This window comes from Rattus rattus, chromosome 4 (genome assembly GCF_011064425.1).
Source record: "Rattus rattus isolate New Zealand chromosome 4, Rrattus_CSIRO_v1, whole genome shotgun sequence".
NCBI lineage: Eukaryota > Metazoa > Chordata > Mammalia > Rodentia > Muridae > Rattus > Rattus rattus.
In genome coordinates, this window is record NC_046157.1 from 76,835,645 (window position 1) to 76,859,006 (window position 23,362).

Consider the following 23,362-nt stretch of genomic DNA (forward strand, 5'->3'; position numbering starts at 1 on the left):
CTGAATTATTTTCATTTTGTTTGTATTTGTTTTGTTCGTCATTTAAGGGACACCCATTCATTTTTTTGTTTATTAATTTATAAACATTTGCAAATGATTTTAGAAATGTATGTGTTCACTCATGCTAAATGTGATTTCAATCTAATTTTTGCTTTTAAGTGTACTTATCTGCTATAGTCTTTAATGAGACATACAGTTCTACGGCTACAAGGTACACTGTGCTTATGAGATACTCAGGTTCCATCTGAGTAAAGAGTGATGTTAGTCCCTAACTTTTCACATCTCCTCAAGAGTAATTTGTTTTCTCTGAAATTCACTGGTCTGTAACTGAAGGCTTGTGATGTAGTTTCCTATTGCTCTGATAAAACATCATGACAAAGACAACTTATAGAAGAAATAGTTTAATTTCACTTTGATTCGGAGGGATAAGAGTCTGTGATGGCAGAGCAGGAAGCTGAGAAGTCACACTTTCTTTTTTCTTTTTGTTATTGATGTATTTAATCCTTTTTTACATTCCAGATTTTGTCCCCCTCCCAGTCCACCCTCTGATTGTTCCACATCCCATACCTCCTTCCTCCTGCCTCCACCCACCATCTCTATGAGGATGTCCCCACCTCACCCCACCAGACCTCCCTACTCCCTGGGTCCTCCAGTCCCTCGAGGGTTAGGTGCATCTCCTCTGACTGAGTTTGGACCCATCTGTCCTCTGCTGTATCTGTGCTGGGGACCTCATATCAGCTGGTGTGTGCTGCCCGGTTGGTAGCTCGGTGTCTGAGAGATCTTGGGAGTTCAGGTTGTGACTGCTGGTCCTCCTACAGGGTCTCTCTCCTCAGCTTCTTCCAGCTTTTCCCTAATTCAACCACGGGGGTCAGCAGCTTCTGTCCGTTGCTGCATCTGACTCTCTCAGCTGCTTGTTGAGTCTTTCGAGAGGGCAGACATGATAGGTCCCTTTTTGTGAGCACCCCATATCCTCCGTAATAGCGTCAGGACTTGGGACCTCCCCTTGAGCTGGATCCCAATTTGGGGCTGTTGCTGGACCTCCTTTCCCTCAGGCTCTTCTCCATTTTTGTACCTGCAGTTCTTTCAGACAGGAACAATTATGGGTCAAAATCATTTGCAACCCTGTTTTTTCTGCACAAGGTGGGTTTTTTCAAACCACAAGAATGAAGCAACGACAGCAAACTGGAATTGATGAGTTTTTAAACTCCAAGTCTTTCTCCATGACATACACATATCCTCTAACAAGGCTCCACACCCCAAACAGGAAACAAGAGCTCAAATATGTGAGCCAATACGGTAGAATTCTCATTCAAACCACCAGACTGCTGTCGGCTACTTCCTCCCCAAAGTTTTTTGTAAATAATAAAAGAATCTATTGTTCTTGACTCTGTTATTTTTGTAACAATTGTCTTTTCTTTTTAGTCCTGGATTTTAATTTTCTTGGGAAAAGTCTTATCTGACCCAGGAATTTCTAAGTGACACACACACACACACACACACACACACACACACACACACACACACACCTGTTAGCATTTCACAATGCAATGGCATTTATACATTTTCTAATGTTTTAATATTTTAGTTTCAGAATGACATGTTACAAATTTCTACATTACATATTTAACTCTGTCTCCTTATAACTGAGATGCAATTGGTATTATCTAGTTGTATAAGTGGCTCAAGCCTAGAAATATTGGTTCAGTTAAATAAATAATTTTTACTTAATTTTATGTAACAATTTAGTGTGGACATCCCATCTTTTTTTCAATTTCATTTAGATTTGAATTTTGACATAATGAAATCTATTTTTAAACTCTACTAACTACCTCACATTATACATTTAGCATTGTTACAGTACAAAATATCCATAAGCAAAAGTAATAATTATATTGCCACTTAGAGAACATTTAAAATTATTTTAGGTCAGAAAGTCATGAATTTTAATTTTTACATTTATTTATTTATGTACTTATTTATTTACTGATCCACTTACGTATTTTGTGTGTGTGTGTGTGTGTGTGTGTGTGCTCATGTGTATGCCTGCCACAGAGACCATGTGGAAATCAAAGGACAATTTGGGGATGCATTTCTCTCCCTCTATGGGTCCCGTAGATTGAACTCACATCCTCAGACTTAGCAACAAGAACAAGCACCTTTACCTAATAAGACATCCCCAAGGCCCTATTAATTCTTTTTTTTTTTTTCTCTTTTTTTTCGGAGCTGGGGACCGAACCCAGGGCCTTGCGCTTGCTAGGCAAACGCTCTACCCCTGAGCCAAATCCCCAACCCCAAATTCTTAAGATGAAAAGAATGACTCTTTCTTGTGTTCCTTGTTAACCTGTTACAGAGGAATACAAAGCCTGTTTTCAGTAAGGGGGGAGAGAGAGAGAGAGAGAGAGAGAGAGAGAGAGAGAGAGAGAGAGAGAGAGAGAGAAGAGAGGAGGAGGGACAGGCAGAGGGAGGGAGGAAAGGAGAAAGGGAAGAAGAAAGAAAAAAAACCCCCAAACTACACTGTGCTTTATTTTACTTACCCACCTCTTCTTAGTATGGCTTCTTCTCTGCTTCTCCAAATACACAGCAAGAAGTTAGAACAATGCATAAATAAGGTAATCTTAAACAATCTACTGTTCTCACATGTTTCAAGTGAAATGACGTGTGCTGTCTTTTCCTACCGCTTAGCATTGTTAAATTTACATGATTGCATCTCATACGTTCTGTATCCGTGCTTTCAATAGTTCCAGAAATCTACCTCACTTTTCTCTCATTGCACCCTTGCTCTAAAAGGAGTATATACCATAAAAAATGAGTCAGGCTACTGAGACGCTTAGTCAATGAGAAGCTAAATGAACGCCCTAAATGTGTGTGGCTGCACATCATTGGTTTTATAGTCTAAAAGAATTCATGTGTTACTTGGTCTGTGTAACAACATGATCCTTCCTGAAAAATACACTAAACTTTGCCCCGAATTTCCTGGTGTTAATAGGAGTTGCACATGAGTAAATCAAAACAGAATTCGTGCCCCCTGGCACAACAGCATATGTATAGGTTGCTCTTCAGTTCAGCGAGGGCTCTAGAATTCAGAATGGCAACTGCATGAAATAGAAATGCACATAAACGTGGAGGTAATGGGGCTGGTTCTCCAATAAAATAAAAGTGTAATTGCCAGCTCACTTTCTGTTTTCAATGGGTAGGAATTAAGAGACAGTCTCTGTGTTTAGCACGCTGAATAGTTTATTAAACCAAAGGCACTGCATTCCATACACAAATAACATGATGTTTTTATTTTTTTACCAAAACTACACATAAATGATTTCTCTCTCCATTGTTTTATTGAGTCCTGTAACAAATCTTAACATATAGGTCTATATGGAAGACCTATATTATGAACTGTGTTATACTAGTTATGCATTCAGAGGGACCTGAAAATAAAGTAGACAAGAATTCTGTTCAAAAAGAGGTTAAAGGCCAATTAAATCATTGGGAGGTACATCCAGAATTTAATTACAAAGTAATCATATAAATGAATTTATCGATATAGGTTTTATTTGGGTATCTTTCCAAAACTGAGAATATAATCAATTTATTGTATATTTAAATATATCTCAATATCTAAAATGTTTTCCCTTAAGTTTCCTTCTTTTATGTACAAGAAAATGAAAGTTCAAAGGTGCTCAATGTAAATATTTCAAGTAACTTTGGAAAGCAGATTTGCCATTTTCACACTACAAAAATGAACATCTGGGCATTATTTCTGTATTCAAATGTTAAGTTTTTTTGCTTGTTAATAACGACCTGATCATTCAATTTGTTAGGAATTTTATGGTAATATGTTGAATTTTTTCTATCTGAGTCGACCTTTGAAAAGGGTCCTCCCTGCTCCTCAGCCTGGCACCTAGAGGTCCTATGCGATGTGATCCTGTGATCCCATTTCAGGGATCAAGCCTGAGATGACCCCCAGTCCAGCGACACAGGGCTTGGTTGGGCAGAGCACCCTGAGGTCATCCTTGGTAGCCACAGGGAGGAAGCCCATGACACTTGGCTAGAGCCATATGGCAGGAGTGGGTCATAGCTCTCTTGAGCAGCCTCAGACACTCAGGGACCCAGGGTGCGACTAAGGTGAGCAAGTGCGTGGTGGAGATATGGAAGAGAAAGAAAAGCAGAATTCATGCACGATGAAGAGAGGTGGAACTGGAGATGGGAGGGTAGTGGGAAACAGCCTGATGTGAGTAGCTAGAGATGCCACATAATGTCATGGTGAGGTCCTGACCTGTGCTGCCACCTCTGTGTCCCTGGCCCTGCAGCAACGGGGTCTGTCAACCATCAAAGTACAGAGAGAGACATCCCTGGTCTGGGCTGCAGTCTGGAGTCATGTTGATGTCTGAGATCTGTGCAGCAGTGCTGGCCCTGCCCCTCACCACCTGAAACATTTGGGAGAGGGGATCCCTCTCCTTCCCTAAGGAAGCACAGTAGAGTTAGCCCTCATAGCAGGAGTTGCAAGGAAGCTGACCCAAAGGGGGTGAGTGTATGAGAGCTGGTCCTGCCTTTTGTCTGTTGCCGTGGGTGAGGGAAAGACACAACCCTCCCCTTCCCTGACCCTGGCCACCTACAGAGAGAGAGAGAGAGAGAGAGAGAGAGAGAGAGAGAGAGAGAGAGAGAGAGAGAGAGAGAGAGGTTAGTTGTCTGTGTACATAATCTTCTGTAGCATTAGGAGAGCTGGCCCTGCACCTCCTCGCCTGGACAACACAGTACAGCTGACCCTAGTGGTGAGGGGCACGGTGCGGGGAAGAGGGCTTCTCTCATTCCTCTATGCCCCCTCATGGTAGACAAGCTTTCTTCCCCACACCCTGCCCCTTACCACTTATGGCAAGCAGGAGTGCTGACCCAGAGGCCACAGAGCTAGTGAACCATCCCTGCCCCTCACCAGCTACAACACTCAGGAGAGTGGGGCCTTCATTTGGCCTGGACAGCACAGTAGAGCTGACTTTGCTGCTGGCATGGGCACCTGTAAGCCAGCTCTAAGGACATGAGAACTGGAAAGCTGTTTCTGCTCCTTGCCCTCTGTGGCATTAAGTGAACAACCCAGAACCTGCCCTGGTGGTATGGATGCAGGAGAGGTAGCAGGCTGACCAGATCATCTACCATCAAGTCCAGACTCAGGGCTTTGACTTGGCCCATCCTAACATCCACCCCATCTATGAGCTGCTGGAGTGTATGAAGGGGCCAGTACTACAGATCCAAAGCTGCGGATTCTCCATGACACGGGGCAACAACGGGAGTTTACATCATGTCCTGGGTCCTTCGTTGTCTCAGCACTGACTGATCCTGTGAGAAAAGAGGCTGTTCCCATCATGCTAGCCTACCCTGATGGTTTTATTACATCATAGGCCCAGAGCCATGTGGCCTCTGAAACTGGGAACTCCTATCACTTAAAGCTGCTTGAGACAGATTTTCTGTCACGAACACAATAATCTCCTATTACCACTCTCCAAAATTTCCACAAAACGTGTGACTTAATGAATCCAGATCTAATTATTTTGTAGGAGCAGAGGTCAGATGTATAAAATGGGGCACCTTGAGTTAAAAATCAAGGTTCCATTAGGGGATGCTCCATGTACAAGTTCTGGTGTAAATCATTACTTAAATTGTCCAACATTGAGAAGCAGTCATCAAACTTGGTGCCCATAACCTGGGACCACAATCAAGTCTGGCCATCCTTCCTCAATCAGAAAGAGACAAGCTAGAACTGCAAAGTAAAATTTATGAGGGAGAGGGAGAAAAAGATATAGAGAACCCAAGTTGGTCTTTGGGGCCCTAAAGTTTGAATAGAGAGCCAAGGATATGCAGATCTAGGCAGTGTCCATCAGTGTGTGGTTCCAGTCACGGGACTTCAGTCTCCTTCTTAAGGAAGTCTGACAGGTCATTGAAATTCTGAAATATATCCCCCTAGAGAAAGGTGTCCCTCTGGCTGAGGTGTTTTCTTCCCTCCCTGCGATTGTCTCCACGTGACCCATTTCTCTGTGGTCTATGGTTTTATTAGAAATCGATAGATTCAGAGAAACAAGTGCTTCTTTAAAACACCTTCACTTCTGTCAGGCCAGTTACAAAGTTACCTGCGCTCTTTGGCTCCTCAGGTCTCTAACTTCAAATTCAGCAGGGAAGCACCTTCCGATGTCTCTCAGACTAGGACACGTCTCTGCTTCTATATGTAAGCACTGTATAGACGGCACCAGGAAGACTCAGATGGTTTGGATATTTTGTTTTAATTGGAAGTAGATTTTTTATTTCATACAGTGTATTCTGATTATGCTCTCCTCATCCCAACTCCGCCCAGATCCTTTCCCCTCCCTACCCATCCAAATCCACACTACTTCCCCCTCCTCATTACAATCCAAACAAGAAACCAAAATAATAATTTAATCATATAAAATAAAAACGTACCAAAATAAGATAAAGCAAACTACCAGAAAAAAATAGCCAAAAGGGGGTAAATAAAACCAACCAAACAAATAACAACAACAAACCCACAAGACACAAGACACATAGGTGTAGAGATACATACATTTACACACATAGAAATCCTATAAAAACAAAACATCAGAAGACCTTATATATGTATATATACATTCACACATACACACACACATATATATATACATATATATATATACATATATATACATATATATATATATATGCAAAAGGTCTACAGGACAAAATAAAAGGGAAAGAAAGGAGGAAAGTAGTGTCCAGACAAAGCACTATGAGATAATGAACCCTCCGAAATGCCACTGAGTTCATTTTGTCCTCACCATGCATTGCTGGGCATGAGAAATATCCTTAAGGATTAACCTCCTTATTTTAACACATACCTACCAACAAACTTAGTTCTATCTGCGATGTCACTCTCATTTTCTATATAACACATATTCTCACATGCCTTAATTGTCATACCTCCTAAAACTCTGTGTGAGGTAATCTTATTCACATCGTATGATAGAGATTGGCAGAAAGTACTTATATTTCTATTGGACATATCCCTCGTTGAAGGAGAAAATAGATAAATAAAAGGTAAACAAAATTTATCAATGAAAAGTTTGAGAAGGTTTTGTATAGTCTAATACATGGTTTCAAAATAAAAAATTGCAAGTGTTATTTTATTCAAAAGAATGCTTAACAACTAGAAAGGTGTTTTCTAAGGCTCTAAACTCTTGGCAGCAAACGAACTGTACAACTGAAACACACAGTGAGGTTGACTTTAGCCATGTAGCTGTATCTGACTTTAAAAGGGGCGGTGCTCTTTTTCTGTGTCTTGTGCCTGATCCATTGTGTAGAAAAGCTTGTGTAACTAAACCCTGGGTTGTGTTATCCAGGGGTGTCAGGAACTGTTTCATCGGGGGTCATAAACACAGTATTCCATCTGTGTAAAACTGCCTAGGTGAGACATGCTTGAAGTCAGGGGCAGCATCAGATGATCTCTGGGGGGTCCCTGCCAGCCTTCTGAATCTTTGAGAGTAATTTCCAATCAGCATGCTAATGAGTGCTTTAAATCTGTATTCTGGTTTCCTTGTAGATAATTATGAGGACCGTGGAGTGGAGAATAGAACCTCTGCATGAGTGTCTAATAGGAATAAAAGAAGGAAGAAAGGTGTAGGGGGATTCTGCCTGAAAAGAAAAAACTAAGCAAGAGTGATTTAAAAGGGAGGGTGGGGGTCAAGCAGTAAGATAGGAGAGAAGGCAATTGCCTGGAAGGTGAATGCCTCAGAGGTCCTCATAGTACCTGGGCAGTCCAGGGCTCTGTTTCTATTGCCTGTTCTCCTAGTGTTTCGCTGTATGATTCAGGGCAAGTCACTTGACCCTAGTTTCCCCATCTGAAACCAGAAGAGTCCCCCTGGTTTTGCTTGATCACCTAACTAATATGAAACTACAGGAATTGAATGAAGGGTAGAATTTCATTTTGGGCTTCATCACTGCTGTGGCGATGACAGATGGGAATCATATGAATTCTGTTAGTCCCTGCGCTTCATTAACCAACAGGAAAACAAAATGCCAGAGTGACATGGATTTTAAACTAAACTTTGAAAACTCTTTAGGGAAATCGTAACTTTGCATATTCTATAGATTATATACAGCAATAACTTATAATGATTTCTGCATTGTGGAAAGTTGCCTGCGATTTGTCCTTTGTGTTTGACTATCTAACTACCCCAGGGTTGGCCCTGAATGAGGAATAATGAGGAATATGCATTCCTGATTAGGTCAGTATGGTTCCTTCTGTAGCCAGTTTGTAAAGACAACACCTTCTTATGAACAGGGAAGTACACACTGTTCTGTGAGCATCAATGAGAGTGTATCAATCCAAATACATTTTTTGCATCTGCCATGCCATTTGTAAGTTTAATTTGAATTATCGTCTTTCTTAGCACAAAATGCCATTTACTCTGGTTGACTAAGCTGGGAAGTTTCCAAACACAGCACACAGAATGAGATGCTTCAGCCTACCCATTTCCGATGGTACTTTATTCTTCCACAGATAACTGTTTGTTTTAATAAGCATGACCAAAATGAAAAAGATCAAACAAAGAAAGAATAAAATGAATGTAGACATAGGCAATAACAATTACTTCTAAACACAGATGGTATAAAATTAACTTACATTTTGTCTGCATCCAATCTTGAAAACCTGAAACATCATACTAAGGTGGGAACTACTACTGATAGTAATTATTTAATGTTATAAAACTCACCATGTATTTCCATTAATGTCAAAGACTTCGAACTACCCTGAAAAAGTACCTGGCATTTTGAGTTGAGATTGAAATTATATTCAAGCAGTTTTGCTTACACACATTAAGGAGAGGGCAGAGATATCAGAAAACACTGCTCCATGTAAGGTTTGGGGAATCGTAAATCTGTTTTCAGCTCTGCCATTAGCTTTTAGATGGCATTATACCTTAGTCTCACCATCTGTACATTATGAATAATCATATTTTGCTAACTCACAGGTGGGTTATAAAGAATATGTAATAAAAAAGTAACTCAGAATGTATAAATACTCTCAGACACAAGACAGTAGGAAAAACAAAGGGTTAAAAGACACATCACATATGGTTTGAAATTCCAATGAATTTCAGATAAAATGTCAATTAATTGTATACTACCTGTGTTTAGAAGATGAGGATTCTTTAAACCTGCAGACGGAAATATTTTCTCACAATATTTACATTACTACATGTTCGGGTGACTAACGTATCTATATTCCTGGATCTCTGAGGGGCAACAAAGGAGAAAGCCCTGATGCTGTAACGTGATTGGTTAGGACTTCTGCATTGTGGTTGGCTAGACTTCTGGAGGGCTCGGCTATGGCAGATCTTCGCCTCATGTTTACGTGATATTTAATGGTGACCGACACCTTTAACTGAAGGACTGAATGAAGCACACACTTTACCTGAAGAGTGGAGAATAAAGAGCTCAGGGGATCTCTTCTATCTCTTGGTATTTACATTTGTTAGCTAGCACAAGAAGCCTTGTGTCCTTATAAATCCAGTTTCCAAGGAAATCCAATTCATTTGTCCAATGTGTACTCATGGATATTGCTTATTTGGAGCAGAGAGTTCAGAGTACACATGGACCATAGGTACTTTTGATTATTGATAGATATGACAAAAACATCATGGTGAACCAAAAAAAAAAAAAATCAACGAAGTTGGTGACTCCAACATAGTTTTTACTAGAGACTAGTAACCACCTGACTTAAAAAAGCAAAGAAAGATACACACTCACTTTCTTCCTTTTATGCTAGAATAAATATTTCTTACCAGCTACTGCCTTATACACATCTTTTTGTCTTAACCCTTTTCATTTCATGAAGAAAATTGGAGTTTGAAAATGCAGAGATCGAAGTTATTCTTCATACCCCCACAATGCTTTTGCTCCTGAAATGACCACTCAAAAATAAAATGATACCCTTTAGCTTCTTCCTTTCATAAAGTTTGATCTCCTTATAGGAAAGATAAAACCAACAACCTAAGCTGTTGGTTTAAATGCATTCATTTAATGGTAAGAAAGTCAGGAGGAAAGAGAATTTCAAGGATGGGTAGTCAAAACTGTTAAAACCATGCACAGTGGGTGAAAAGTACAAAGCAGGGAAAGCCATTTTATTCTGTGATTATCATTTGTGACATTCAGAAACGCAGTTTCATTCGTGTAGGGGCAAAAGGTCAGATGATGTTGAGTTCAAGAGCAAGTGGGTGAGGCTCGGAAGGATCCGCAGGCAGCAAGAGGCAGAATACACCTCTAAACTGACAAGGAACTGAAAGGAGCTAGAATAGGAGACATTTGAAATCCGACCTTTCTAATCACATCTCACAGCTTTAGGGTGCGTAGCCCCAGAGATACTCCTTTAATTAGAGGATGCCAACATTCAGAGTTTACAGTGGAAAGGAGGCTTTATTTAGGGTTCAATCTAGTCCAATTCCTGTTAGCTTTGAATGTGCTTCTCTCTCTCTCTCTCTCTCTCTCTCTCTCTCTCTCTCTCTCTCTCTCTCTCTCTCTCTCTCTCTCTCTCTTCTAATTCCCTTGTTTCTCTTCTTCTTCCTTCCTTTCCTACTTCTCCCTTCTTCTTTTCATTCTATTCAACCCTTCTCCCTTGATTAAAAAGAAGCAGGAACTGTATTAAAATAGACACATTTATAGCTACATGAAACCTCTCTGTAGTGATGTAGCACTGAGAGATAATAGCAACACCATTTATCAAACTAATTTGAAGCTTCCCTATACAATTGTATACACACACACACACACACACACACACACACACACACACGTCAGTCAAGGGGAACTGGGGGTAACCAACAGCCAACAGAAAACAAGCAGCTCCCAGGACCCAACGGTGAAGACATTAGCTGAAATACCCAACAAAGGGGAGACAGAACCTGTAGAGACCATATCCAGAGGTTAGGCATGGACCCCAGTTGAAGGATGGGGCCACCCACCCTTCTCAAAAATTTTAACTCAGAATTTTTCCTGTCTAAAGGACATATAGGGACAAAGAGTGGAGCAAAGACCGAAGGAAAGGCCATCTAGAGACTGCTCTACCTGGAGATCCATCCCATATGCAGCCACCAAACCCAAACACTATTGTGGATGCCCAGAAGTGCTTGCTGACAGGAGCCTGATATGGATGTCTCCTGAGAGGTTCTGACAGAGTCTTACAGATACAGATGAGAATGCTTGCAGTCAGGCACCAGACTGAGCATGGGGACCCCAAATGGAGGAGTTAGAGAAAGGACTGAAGGAGCTGAAGGGGTTTGCAACCCATAGGAAGAACAACAATATCAACAAAATAGAACCCCCCCAGAGCTCCCAGGGACTGAAACACCAACCAAAGAATACATATGGAGGGACCCATGACTCTAGCTGCATATGTACCAGAGATGGCCTTGTTGGACATCAATGAGAGGAGAGGCCCTTGGTCCTATGAAGGCTTGATGCCCCAGAGTAGGAGAATACTAGGGTGGTGGGGAGAGAGTGGGTGTGTTGGTGGGGGAGCAACTCCTGGAGGCAAGGGGAGAAAGGTAGGATGGGCAGTTTATGGAGGGGAAACTGGGAAGGGGGATAACATTTGAAATGTAAATAAACAAAATAACCAATACAAATTTTTTAAAAAAGCAAGAAAATTAAGTACATCCTTTGAAAGGAAAAGAACTATCTTTGCCTTGGAGAGGCAAACAAAGGAAACCATGCTTTCATGACTGAACATCCAGTTTTATATTTTAAAAATCCTAGATAGGCTAACAGTTGTGTTGCTTAGTTGTACCTCTTTAATTCTGTGAATTTTGTGAATAGAGTCACCCACAGGAAAGGAAGTAAAGAGGTGAAACATCAGTGTAGAATGGTCATGATGTTGCATTCCTGAGGAAGTAATAACATTTTGCTATCTATGTGCTGCAGTTCTTTCTAACATTTCATTAGTTGATGGCAGTGCACAAACACCACTTCCTAAATCTTGATGTAATTGCTATTCCCGCCTTTGCATTCATATTGTCACGAGTTATGTGCACTGCTGAAAATGTCATCACAAAGATTACTTGGGGCTCAGCATTGAAACAGTAAGTTATTTTGTACTCAAAAGGCCGTAGAAACAACAGTGGGGGATGAATTTGATATTAATAAACAAAATACTCATCAGAGGAGGAATCAAGAATGAGTCCATAATTTATGCAAACAACAAACAAAACTCCAGTGATAACAATACACATATAAGATAGTCATGTGTTTACTACTGAGCTGCCGGTTAAAACATGGGTATCATAAACTAAGAGATGCTATAGGAAATGGATATTATGATCTAGCTCAGTAGAGACTAGTGAGATTTAAGAGCAATGATAAATTGCAATAATTAGATGAATTATAATACAAGATTATCTTTAAAACAATTGGAAGCCTTGTTGATATGTTTCCCCACATCATTTTTACATTTCGTACAATTCAACTGAGAAAAACAAGACCTATCAGCTCAACAAATAGATTATGCTTATAAATCATGAAATCATTTGACTACTTACCAATTATTCTGTCAAAAATTACACAATAAAAAGATGATGACCATGAGCATTGATGAAGAATGGCAACTGTAAGTTTGTTCATGGCTACTGTGGATAAACACAGCTGTTAGGCTGAAAATTTTACATGAACTCTCTAAAATATTACTCTTTACTTGTATGAGTGCATGTGCATACACACAAACATATGAGAACATGTGTATACACATACACACACAGATAATGGCTAAGCTGACAATGCAGTTACTATATATTCCCTCAATTAGATCTTGAAGCTGTTTTCCTTAGTAAAATGCCCTATATTCGGAATTTTTCTTTCATGTCGTGACTATCCACGGGTTATTTATAAAAATAGCTTTCAAAGTCTGTGCAGGTGTTGTTGCTGCCTATGTAAGCAGACACAATTAACCACAGAACTTTTGACCAAGTCATTTTTTAAGACCACTCAAGGAAGGGCAAGCATGAGATGAGACATTGTTAAAAAGAACACCATCGCTTGATATAATACTTGATCAAATAACAATCTGATAAGACAGAAGAAGTGTTAGACATTAAAACCTACAGAATGGGAGTCAGGGTTTAGAAGAAATTTGAATGAGGGTGGGAAGGAATTATTTATAACAATTTTGAAACTTTTTATAAGCCTAAAATTGTTCCAAAATTCAATTTCAACTATTTAAGGAATGTGGAGAAAATAATGAGTGCAGAAGAAACAATTTGACACCAAACACAAGACACAGTAGCACAAAGAAAACTGATGGGTAAGGAAAGAGTGTTTTTGGGCACATTAGTTACTTTTCTTGTGGCTGTAAGAGAATAGCGCACACGAGCATTTAAAGAAGGAAGGGTTTATTTTGATTCACACTTCAAGGCACCATGCACCATCATGCAGGGAATTCATGGCAAGATGACTATGAGGCAGCTGACCACATCTCCTTTCAGGAATCTGAAAAGGATAAATGCTTGCCCTTGGCTGGGTTTCTTCTTTTCACTCAGTCCCAAACACCAGCCCATTGTCTGGCATTGCTCATTTTTAGGGTTATCTTGCCACCTCTATTAATATAACTGAAAACCACCTTACTGATATGCCAACAGATTTGCCCTTAAAAATTCGAAAAAGTCAAATTGATGATCAATATCAGGCCTTATATTGAGTGAATGAAATAGATTCCAAACACAAGGAGTGTGAAAAATAATATGTTGTACAAATCTCATAATGTTTGAAACTGAGAGAGATTTGGGATTGAACCATGGATATGAGTTCAGCAGTTAAAGAGCAGAGTTTGGTCATAGAGAAAAATGCATACAATGTGGCAATGACATGACCTGGCACGGGCAGCAAACAGTGAAACCCAGAGTTCCAGAAGAGAGAGAAGCAGAGGAAAGCAGAGTGATCAGGTGCAGCCAGATCCCAAGAATCTTGTTTGCAACGAAAAGGTAGTTGTTGTAGTAACAATAACTACGGGGTTTTTCCAAGCATTTGAAGCACATTTTTAATTATGGAAAAACAAACATACAAGTTTTTGGCAAATGTACAATTCGAACAACATAAAGTACTCTCACATTGTGGTAACTTCACTGTTTTAAAAGTCATTTTGGAAAATGAACTGCTAATAAATAAGAGATGAATTGGATATTTGAGTTAAGTAAGGGTAGGTTAAAATTAGAATTTCAGACTATTATAGATAGAGATGATTAGGGTAAAATTGGTAGGAAAAAGATTATTTGGGAAGAATACAAATGAGTCATTCTATAGACGTTTTATCTTTGATATGCATATGAGACACCTGTGAATCCCTCCAGGTATGCAATAGAAATATAGTCTGGGGCTCAGGGAAGGCATGGAGCATGGGTCATTAGCTTTGTTGAAGTAAGGTTTTTTAAGAAACATGCTAGATTTTTCTGAAAACCTGGAATCAAGTGGGAGCCTTGATGGAACCTAGGAAGAAGTCAACAAAGGATACAGAGGAACAAAGATTCAAGAGGAAACAGAAAGGAGATATGAGAGATATGTGGTGAAAAATAGAGAAGTTTTACCAGTGGCAAAAGCATCTTGCATGATCAAACACTACTATTAAAATAGGTCTGATCTTTATATGTAGCTTGCTGGATTTGACAGTTAGGGTACTGGCCATCTTAATAAGGGTGACGAGAAGGAGTATTGGAAGGAAGTTCTGAGCAGAAAAGGATTATAGTGGATTGAAAAACAATGATAAAAACAGTAAGAATATTATACATTGGAATAAGAATCATGGTAGGCATTATTTAGGAGCACTAATGCATTGGTAAGCATTTTGTAACTTTGCAGCATTTATTATATGATACCCACATTTTAAAGACTAAGAAATTTAGACCAAAAAGTGACATATCTGTTCAAATACATAGCCGTCTATATTATATAGTACATAAGTGTGCATAGCAGGTTTCCCATACTGAATATACTATCAAAAAGGAGTAAGTAAAACTCAGGATATTAACAGAAGTAAGTATTCTTTCAAGAAGTTGGGTCATGAGTGAAGTAAGAAAAGGAAGAGACAAGATTAAAGCAAAAAGCAATAAGGTCATCCATATTTGGTACACAAGTTTTTAAATAGAAGGTACCAAAGTGTCGTTCTAATGAAATTATTTTATGATTTATCATCAGTAAAAGTTTCATTTTCATACTTGTTTTATACAGCTACATTCTTGGGTCTAGTTGTATGGGACTGAGAGTGGACAAAGTTTAGGAAGATCTACTCTACCTTGGAGTCACATGGCAGCTTATTCACGTCTTCTTTTTCTTTATCTTTAGCTGTCATATGGGTTATAAACAAAGTACAAACCCAACAGTAACAAAGGCACCAAGTATTGGAGTCTGGACATATATCTATGTGTTCCTTAACCATAGAAACAAAAGTCTGTAACCATAGAAGCAAAAGTTCTGGGTAATATGGCAAGAACTTTCTTATTTAGTGGGATCCCAGATCACCTTTTTTTTCTTTTTTTCTTTTTCTTTTTCTTTCTTTTTTTTTTGGTCAAAACAAAGAAACATAGAGCTATTTTTAAAAAATAATTTTGTAAATTGTATGTCCTTTCTGGACCTAGTCCATCTTTAAGGAGGACATACCTTTTCATTCTTTTTAACGTAGTTCGTAATCTGCTTGTCATAAGTCAATCCTTATTTCTTCAGACACAGTTAATTACTTCCTTGTCTATGTTCATAGAGGACTCTGCTCATGTATACTATGACTTTATCACATTGCATTGCACAATCTGTTTACTGCTCAGACTTTTCTTTAGACTTTGACTTGTTTGAGGGGTGAGGCTGCCTTATACACTTTTATTACAAGAGCAGTGTATGTGTGTATGACTTTTATGTAATTCAAAACAACTTTCTGTGCATTTCCATAACACTGTATGATACATAAAAAGGTACACATCCAGAATGGAGAGATGGCTCAGTAGTTAAGTGCATTGGCTGCTTTTCCAGAGGATCTAGATCCCATTTCTAGCATGCATATGGCTGCTAACAATCAACTTTAAATCATGTTCCAGGGGATCTGCTACAGTCTTTTGACATATGCAGGCACCATACATTCACAGATATGTGTGCAGGCAAAACACCCTGCCTTCATTAGGGTTTTACTGATGAGAACAGTCAACAAGACCAAGGGATCTCCCATAAGGTCACTATTTAATTGGGACAGGTTTACAGGTTCAGAGGTTCAGTCCATTATTATCAAGGCAGGAACATGGCAGCAGGCAGGCATGGTGTGGGAGAAGCTGAGAGTTCTACAGCTTCATATGAAGGCTGCTAGAAGACTGGCTCCCACGTGGTTAGGAAGAAGGTCTCATTGCCCATTCCCATAGTGACACACTTCTTCCAACAAGGCCACACCTCCTAATAGTGCCATTCCCTGAACCAAGCATATTCAAACCACCACACATTCATATACATAAAACAACAACACAAATAATAATGTCTTTTAAATGTGCAAATTCTAGTGTACTACTTAATGAATCACCAAAACCTTAGCTTATACAATGCCTCACCATCACTGTCGCTGGCTTCTCTCGTTCATCCTTGCTATCCTTTGTCTTCTACTCTCTACGTTCTGGCTCCATCTGCAGGACCTTTTTGGAGATAGGTAGGGTGGTCAGGGCATGACCCTCATTATGGGATCAGTACTGTTAGGGGAGACAGTAGAGAGCACACTCTGTTTACTAACAGAGAAGTGGTCACATGAGGGAAAGTGAGGCTGTAAAGAGCCTTCGTGACATGGCTGGGGTGACATGGCTGACACCCCATCTTGAACTTCCGTCTCCAGACCTATGCAAAGTAAGTTTGTCGTGTGAAGCCACCCACCTTGGTATTTTGATCCAGCCGAGAAAACAAACGACGACAGCAGTATTTAGAAATTTGCAACATAACTGGACTCTAGGTTGTCATGTATTTGTCATGGCATTTTAGTTTACCAGAATGTATAGGGAAATTTAGGAGAAGCCTGGGAGCCTCGTCACAACTTGTATCAGCACTACCTTGTTGACATGGAACCCAAAATTTTCTACTGAGAAATTCCAGTGAGATTTTTCTTTTCAAATGTTAAAGATGCAGTGACAATTTCATTAGCTGTTATAGATGAGTAGAAGGTTATGTTTGCCTACCCTTATGCCTCCCCTCTTTCAACCTTCTCCCTCCCACTCCTCTCTGTGTTTGTTTGTGTAATATAGGGTGGGTAGATTAATGAAATCTATTGAGTAGAAGTCAAGAATGCTAATAACCATCTTCCAGTGCATGAGCCCTACCCTCTCAAGAACGAACTCCACCAGTCAAAAATCTAACAGAACTGATGTTGAAAATCCTAATATATAGGAGTAGATATCAAAAAGCTTTAGTCACACCACTTCATACTTTATGACGAGTGTTTTGATTTTGTGATGCCACGATGTGGAAACAATGCTGAATGAGGACTGAGCAACTCAAATGCATTGTACTTTGCGTTGCTTTACGTTTTCAATCTCAAGGGATACCAATTTGAGGAGAAAATATTGAAAGCCTAGGGAAGCTTAAGAACAAAACACAATCAAACATTGCTTTCCACAAACACTATCTTTTTTTTTCTTTTTTTCAGAGCTGGGGACCGAACCCAGGGCCTTGCACTTGCTAGGCAAGCGCTCTACCACTGAGCTAAATCCCCAACCCCAAACACTGTCTTTAAGATTTTAAGGTTTAAATGTGCCTTAGCACCCAAACAACACAGGCTTTTGTCCTGCATGTGGTTGGTCATCATAGCTGGTCAGGGAAGATCCTATTGCTGAAAACACAATCCACTTTGGATGAAGGACATAGAGAAATCAATCTCAATCTGACCAGGGAACTCTCTTCCTGCTGACTACATTATATACTGCCTGAAGGAGATATGGAGGCTGCTAGAGGACAAAAGGCATCAATGGCCTTACCCAGCCCCGGACCCAATTACTAACTTGCTTGTAAGATGTGCTCATTGATACAATAGTGACATGGCAGTTATCAAGGTAACCCAGGTCATCGTGATAGGATATGAAGTCTGCTTTCCAGAAAGAATTTCTACCTCATAGTGTAAACCTGGTCAAAAGCCCATGATTGGGGACATTATAGGTGCAAGGGAGAGAAACAAATACTGTTATTTTGTTAAGTGATCCTGTTGTCAAACAGAATTATAAATGTGTATATCTATAGTGTTTTGTTGCTTTTAACTCTCGTGAGGAAAACTTGTTTTTGCAGTGTGTCAAACTAGTTAACACAGAGACCCATAACCAGCCAAGTGCCGAGCATTGAAAAACACTGTGCTCAGCTGCTCATATGTCATCTCTGTAAACATTCTCTCAAACAAGTTCAGGGAAGTTTGAAGAGCAGTGTGAAGAAACAGTGTGTGGCATGGATGATGAGAGTGAGAGCTATGAAAATGGTGATTTCTGGATATGCCATGTCAACTACATACATCAGCTCACTGCCTAAGACTTGCACCAGATCATACCAGTCAAAATTCCAGCACAGAACAGGTAGGAACCCCATCCAAAGAGCTAATGGCAATTGGTGGTTATTAAGGCAGGAAAGGTCTTTCTCCTTTGAGGGTATGGCCACTTAAAGATTGTTCTTGTCCTAGTGGATGAGTATACGTCTATATCCATTTGGACAGAAGTAACTAGATTTAGGGATTAATATTACCAAAATGTAAAACCAAAACAAAACAAAAAAGAGAAGCTACCAATAGGAAAAAGCAGGACAGGGGCAACTGGGGAGTTAAGGAAAGATATTCATAGATCGATATTATCAATATACATTGCAAAAATGTATGGAAACTTCAAAGAATAAAATATTGTTAGAAATAAAACAATGTTCCCTAGATTACACTTAATAGTAGGTAAATATTATTATTTGCAATATTAACTGAATTTCTGCATTATCAGATAGACTTTTCACCTCTGAGTAACACTGTTTAACAATGACCTCACAGATGAACCAAGATCTAAATTATATTTGCATCTATCTATTAGTTATCTAAGCAGATGAACAAGATGTGAAAACACCTTTGTTAGTGTAAAGGATGTCAGCTAACTTACTTTTTAGGGTACAAATCATGGAGCACTCTTATGCTTGAATGCCTTGTTTGGATTTCTTAAAAACGATTCCCATGTAAACAGTGATTTTTTTCTTTTATATGACTTTGCCTAAGGTAAGACTCTAACCGATGATGTCACTTTAGTAGAAAAATACTGCTGTTTACATATAATGATTTACAATAAGGCATGGTTATTATTAAAGAAGGGGAGGAGGGGAGGGGAGCAGCAAAGCAAGCAGCTAAGGAGATAGATTACATCAGGGCTGTATATATTATCGCCCTGAAGTCAGGAGGGAAGGCTGCCTAAATGCTCTTACAACTGTAATAGCCTAGCTCATGCTAATTCTAGCCTGAAGCTCCTTGACACTTCTTGTTCAGAGATAATGGGGACAAAAACTACTCTTTTTTTTTTTTATTCTGGTTGAACAGCAGATTTTTTTTTCTTTCCCAAGGATGTCAAATAAATTAAGCAGTCCTTGCAAACAGCTACACAAAAGCCTTTGCCTTTGCAGGAATTCCAAGTAATAACATGCAGGAGTTGTTACCCGTGATACTTAGTGGATGTTTTTAATGGCTAGCAATAATCGTTTTGATTGAATATTGGCTTATAATAGGCTTGTAAAGGAATTTAAGCACCCTTAACTGCTTTCAACCTTAGCTTCCTGTGCCTGAGGACAATCCCTGAAATCATAGATCTTAGAGTCATTAACATGGGAATCGTTTATAAAAATGAAACATAATGCCCATTGACCTCAAAAATGAAGCAAATTAACATGACTAGTTATATTAATTTCAGATAGTTAGGTATAGTATTGATCTTCTCTGAAATAAAACACTATTTCGTGACTCTTCGACACTTGTCTGCTTTGTTTGTTTGATTGTTTTGAAATTTACCAGTCTTTTTGTGAAGACATGTTGTACCATTCATAAGTTTTAATATATAACCAAGTTGAATTTTTATATACTGATTACATAAGCAAATATTTTAGATTTTTTTTAACTAGCTGAGAGAAAAGTAACTAGGATGTTTATTTAAAAGAAGCCAATATTGTTTGAAATATTGAAAAAGCAAGCTTGAATTTGTATTATGTTGTTTGATATTTATATCTCCTCAGTGAGTATACTTAGGGGCTCTACTCTGTTCTACTAGGCTTTATGAGTAAAGCAGAAATACTCCAGAGACTAATACACCACAAAAATATGTGAAGTGATTCCACTCCAAGGCAATAGAATCCACACGAAGTCAGCTTTGTGGCCTGGCTAGGCTTCAAGCAAGGCAAGTTTGAGGCTAGATTGGACTCTATAGAATTATGAAAAATGATTTCTTACCTGCTATTTTATAGCTTCCTATCTATCAGAGTATCAGTGATTAAAGAACACACTGGCTGAGATTCTAGTCTTACTGCCCAAAGCATGTCGTAGCACAAAGCTATGGTGAAGAAGGTTACAAATTGAGAGGTCAGCATCTGTTTCTCTTTTTCTGTTTTGAAGCTAACACTGATTTTTAAAAATAATGGGTTATTTTAGAAACCCAGGGAATTTTCATCATTATCATCTTAAGTCACCATAAAAATGACTACTGTTGCTGTTCCCCCATTCATATGGTCCTAATAATTTTCTTTGGTTGGTGATTTTTACCCTATTTTACGTGTAGAATACTGAAATGCTTACTATGATTTACAACATGGAGTCTGGTGCCTTCTTGTACATACACATAGAATCTCACATGTATGTATACTTTATTGGGGCAAGGGACTATGTAATAGCTTTTTACTTACAGGCATTAAACTATTAAAGTGATATTCATATATTTAATCAGAACACTTGACTGAAACAATTCTGGAAAATAAATTGCTTAAAAGCTAGTTGGTTATACTTTCAGGATATACTTTAACGTACAACTCAATAATAATAACCATGAACAAGGCCAAGTATGTGAGGAATTACGCCCATATCAAACATGTTGGGTTGAGTATGTTGAATGTTCTAACAGACTCAGCCCAACATGAGTTATACCACTTCCTTAGTGACCACATTTGTAAGACTGATGTCAGTGGACTGTGGCCGAGTCTATCACTTTAATATAGGGACAGTGGTATAGGACAAACAGCTCATAGTGTAAACCAAACATATGGCTTTAAGATAATAATTATCATCATGTAAGCAGGCATTTGCCCATCAAAGGAAATTCCAGATTATCCCAGCATTCATTGTAATGAATGATCACCTGTCTTAACATTGTCGTTTTCACGAGGGCTCCTCAGTATCATTTCCCGGAAACTCCTTAACTATTTGGGGAGCATAAGCCTCCCTCCTCTACACCATACACCCCATATACTGACGTCTCAGGACAAATTCTGTGCTGACACCTGCATTAATGGCAGGGTAGATTATCTACTGTTCTTAATTATCCCTCCCATAGCTCTCCTCCATTAGTGTGGCTAATTGACTGCCTGCATAACATTCATAAGCAGAACAATGTCTTCTAGAAGGAAGTAAAGGAAAGGAAATTATTAAGCTTATATAAGATTATCTGTGCATGGTATCAAGCATTGTAAAGCATCTGGAGTTGGGAGGCACATCTGTTTTTCCTCTGTTGGGAAGTCATTAAGAATTTGGAATGATATTTTTCAAAAGAGGAAGCAAGTGTTGCATATATTTTTCATTGAGAAGGCAGTCAGGATGGAGAGTTTCAAGAAATAAGGGCTATTTTGTCCTGAGAAGACTGGAAACAGCAAATATTAATGAGAAATGATGAAAAACCAAAGATTGGCTTTGAGTCATTGAGCTGTCTGTGAATCTAAGGAGAAGTGGGCCTAGATTCAGAGAAAAGTAACCCTTAACAAAATCATTAGGAAGTAGTGCAGTATTATTCCTATAGTCATTTATTCTATCCTTACATTTATTCTATCCTATACATGCCTCTAGTTCCTTCCTTCTAGAATAACTATTCCAACTGTGTGTTTAGGAAGATAATAATTCTGAATAGACTTAGTGATTTCTATTAGTTGACAAATAATAGACTTGAAACCAGACACCATGATGCTTAGGATAGATTCAAATTCATTTGGTATTTGTGCCATTAGTACTCTTTTGTCTATTGGAATTCAAAGAAGGGTTTTAAGAACAAACAGCAGATAAACGTCTCACTACGGGTTTGTGTTGCATTAGGTGAATATAATACCTCAGAATGAGACCTTTTAAAAAGTGATTTAGCTGTTAGAACACTTCTTTAAAAGCTGAGACTCTTAAGGAATCCTCAGATAAATTTGCATATTTAAAATGTTATTACTATGTTGTTAATTTTATGTATATGCGTGTTTTGCTTGCATGCATGTATGTAACTGCAGAGGCCAGAAGGCAGAGTGGATCCCCTGGAACAGGAGATAAAATTGATTGTGAGCTACCGTACATATCAGGGAATGAAACCTTGACCTCTGGAAAAAGCAGCTAGAACACTGAAGTACTGAGCCATCTCTCCAGTCTGGAGCTGTACCTTTCCTTATGCATTGTATAGTGTTAGAGAAATGTGTGGGAGCCTGACTTGATTTACATAAGATCCATACACAAGGACATTTCTCTTGTAATAAAGGTATGACAGTCTCACTGCTCCAGCAAGTCAAAGTCTAAATTAGAGAACTGTTTTATTGCTAAATAAAGATGCAGCATTCCTTCTTTCTGTGTTACATTAAAGATAGACTTCCCTACCTTCTTTATTTGCAAGTTAATTTTCAGAATAAATATAACAACCATTTTATACTTGTCATTAATAATGCATTAGATGTTCTACTAAGATTATTTGATACATAAATTATTTTTGATGCTTGGAGAAGAAAAGACACAGACTTTTGCTCTCTGGTACCTTCAATAGGTTTAACCTCTTAGAAGAGGAAGAAGATGTGTCTTGAAGTGACTTTTTAATTGTGACCATGTGAAACATCATTCCTTGGAGCGTTTTAAAGATTCAGACGGGATTTTGCTTTGTTGGTTTTGCTGCTGGTGGAAGGGTTTAAAGCACAAAGGTTTTCATTTCCGTTTCTGCTGACATGCACATTTCACACAATAGGCCTTGTTATTAAGGACCTGATCATGGTCATTGCAATTTGCAGTGTTAGCTAATTTTTTAAACTAGTCATGAATTTGAAATTAATTACAGACTATTTGGGGTTCATTAGTGTCTGTGATGGATTTTATGCCGATTTGTTTTTAATTGAATAG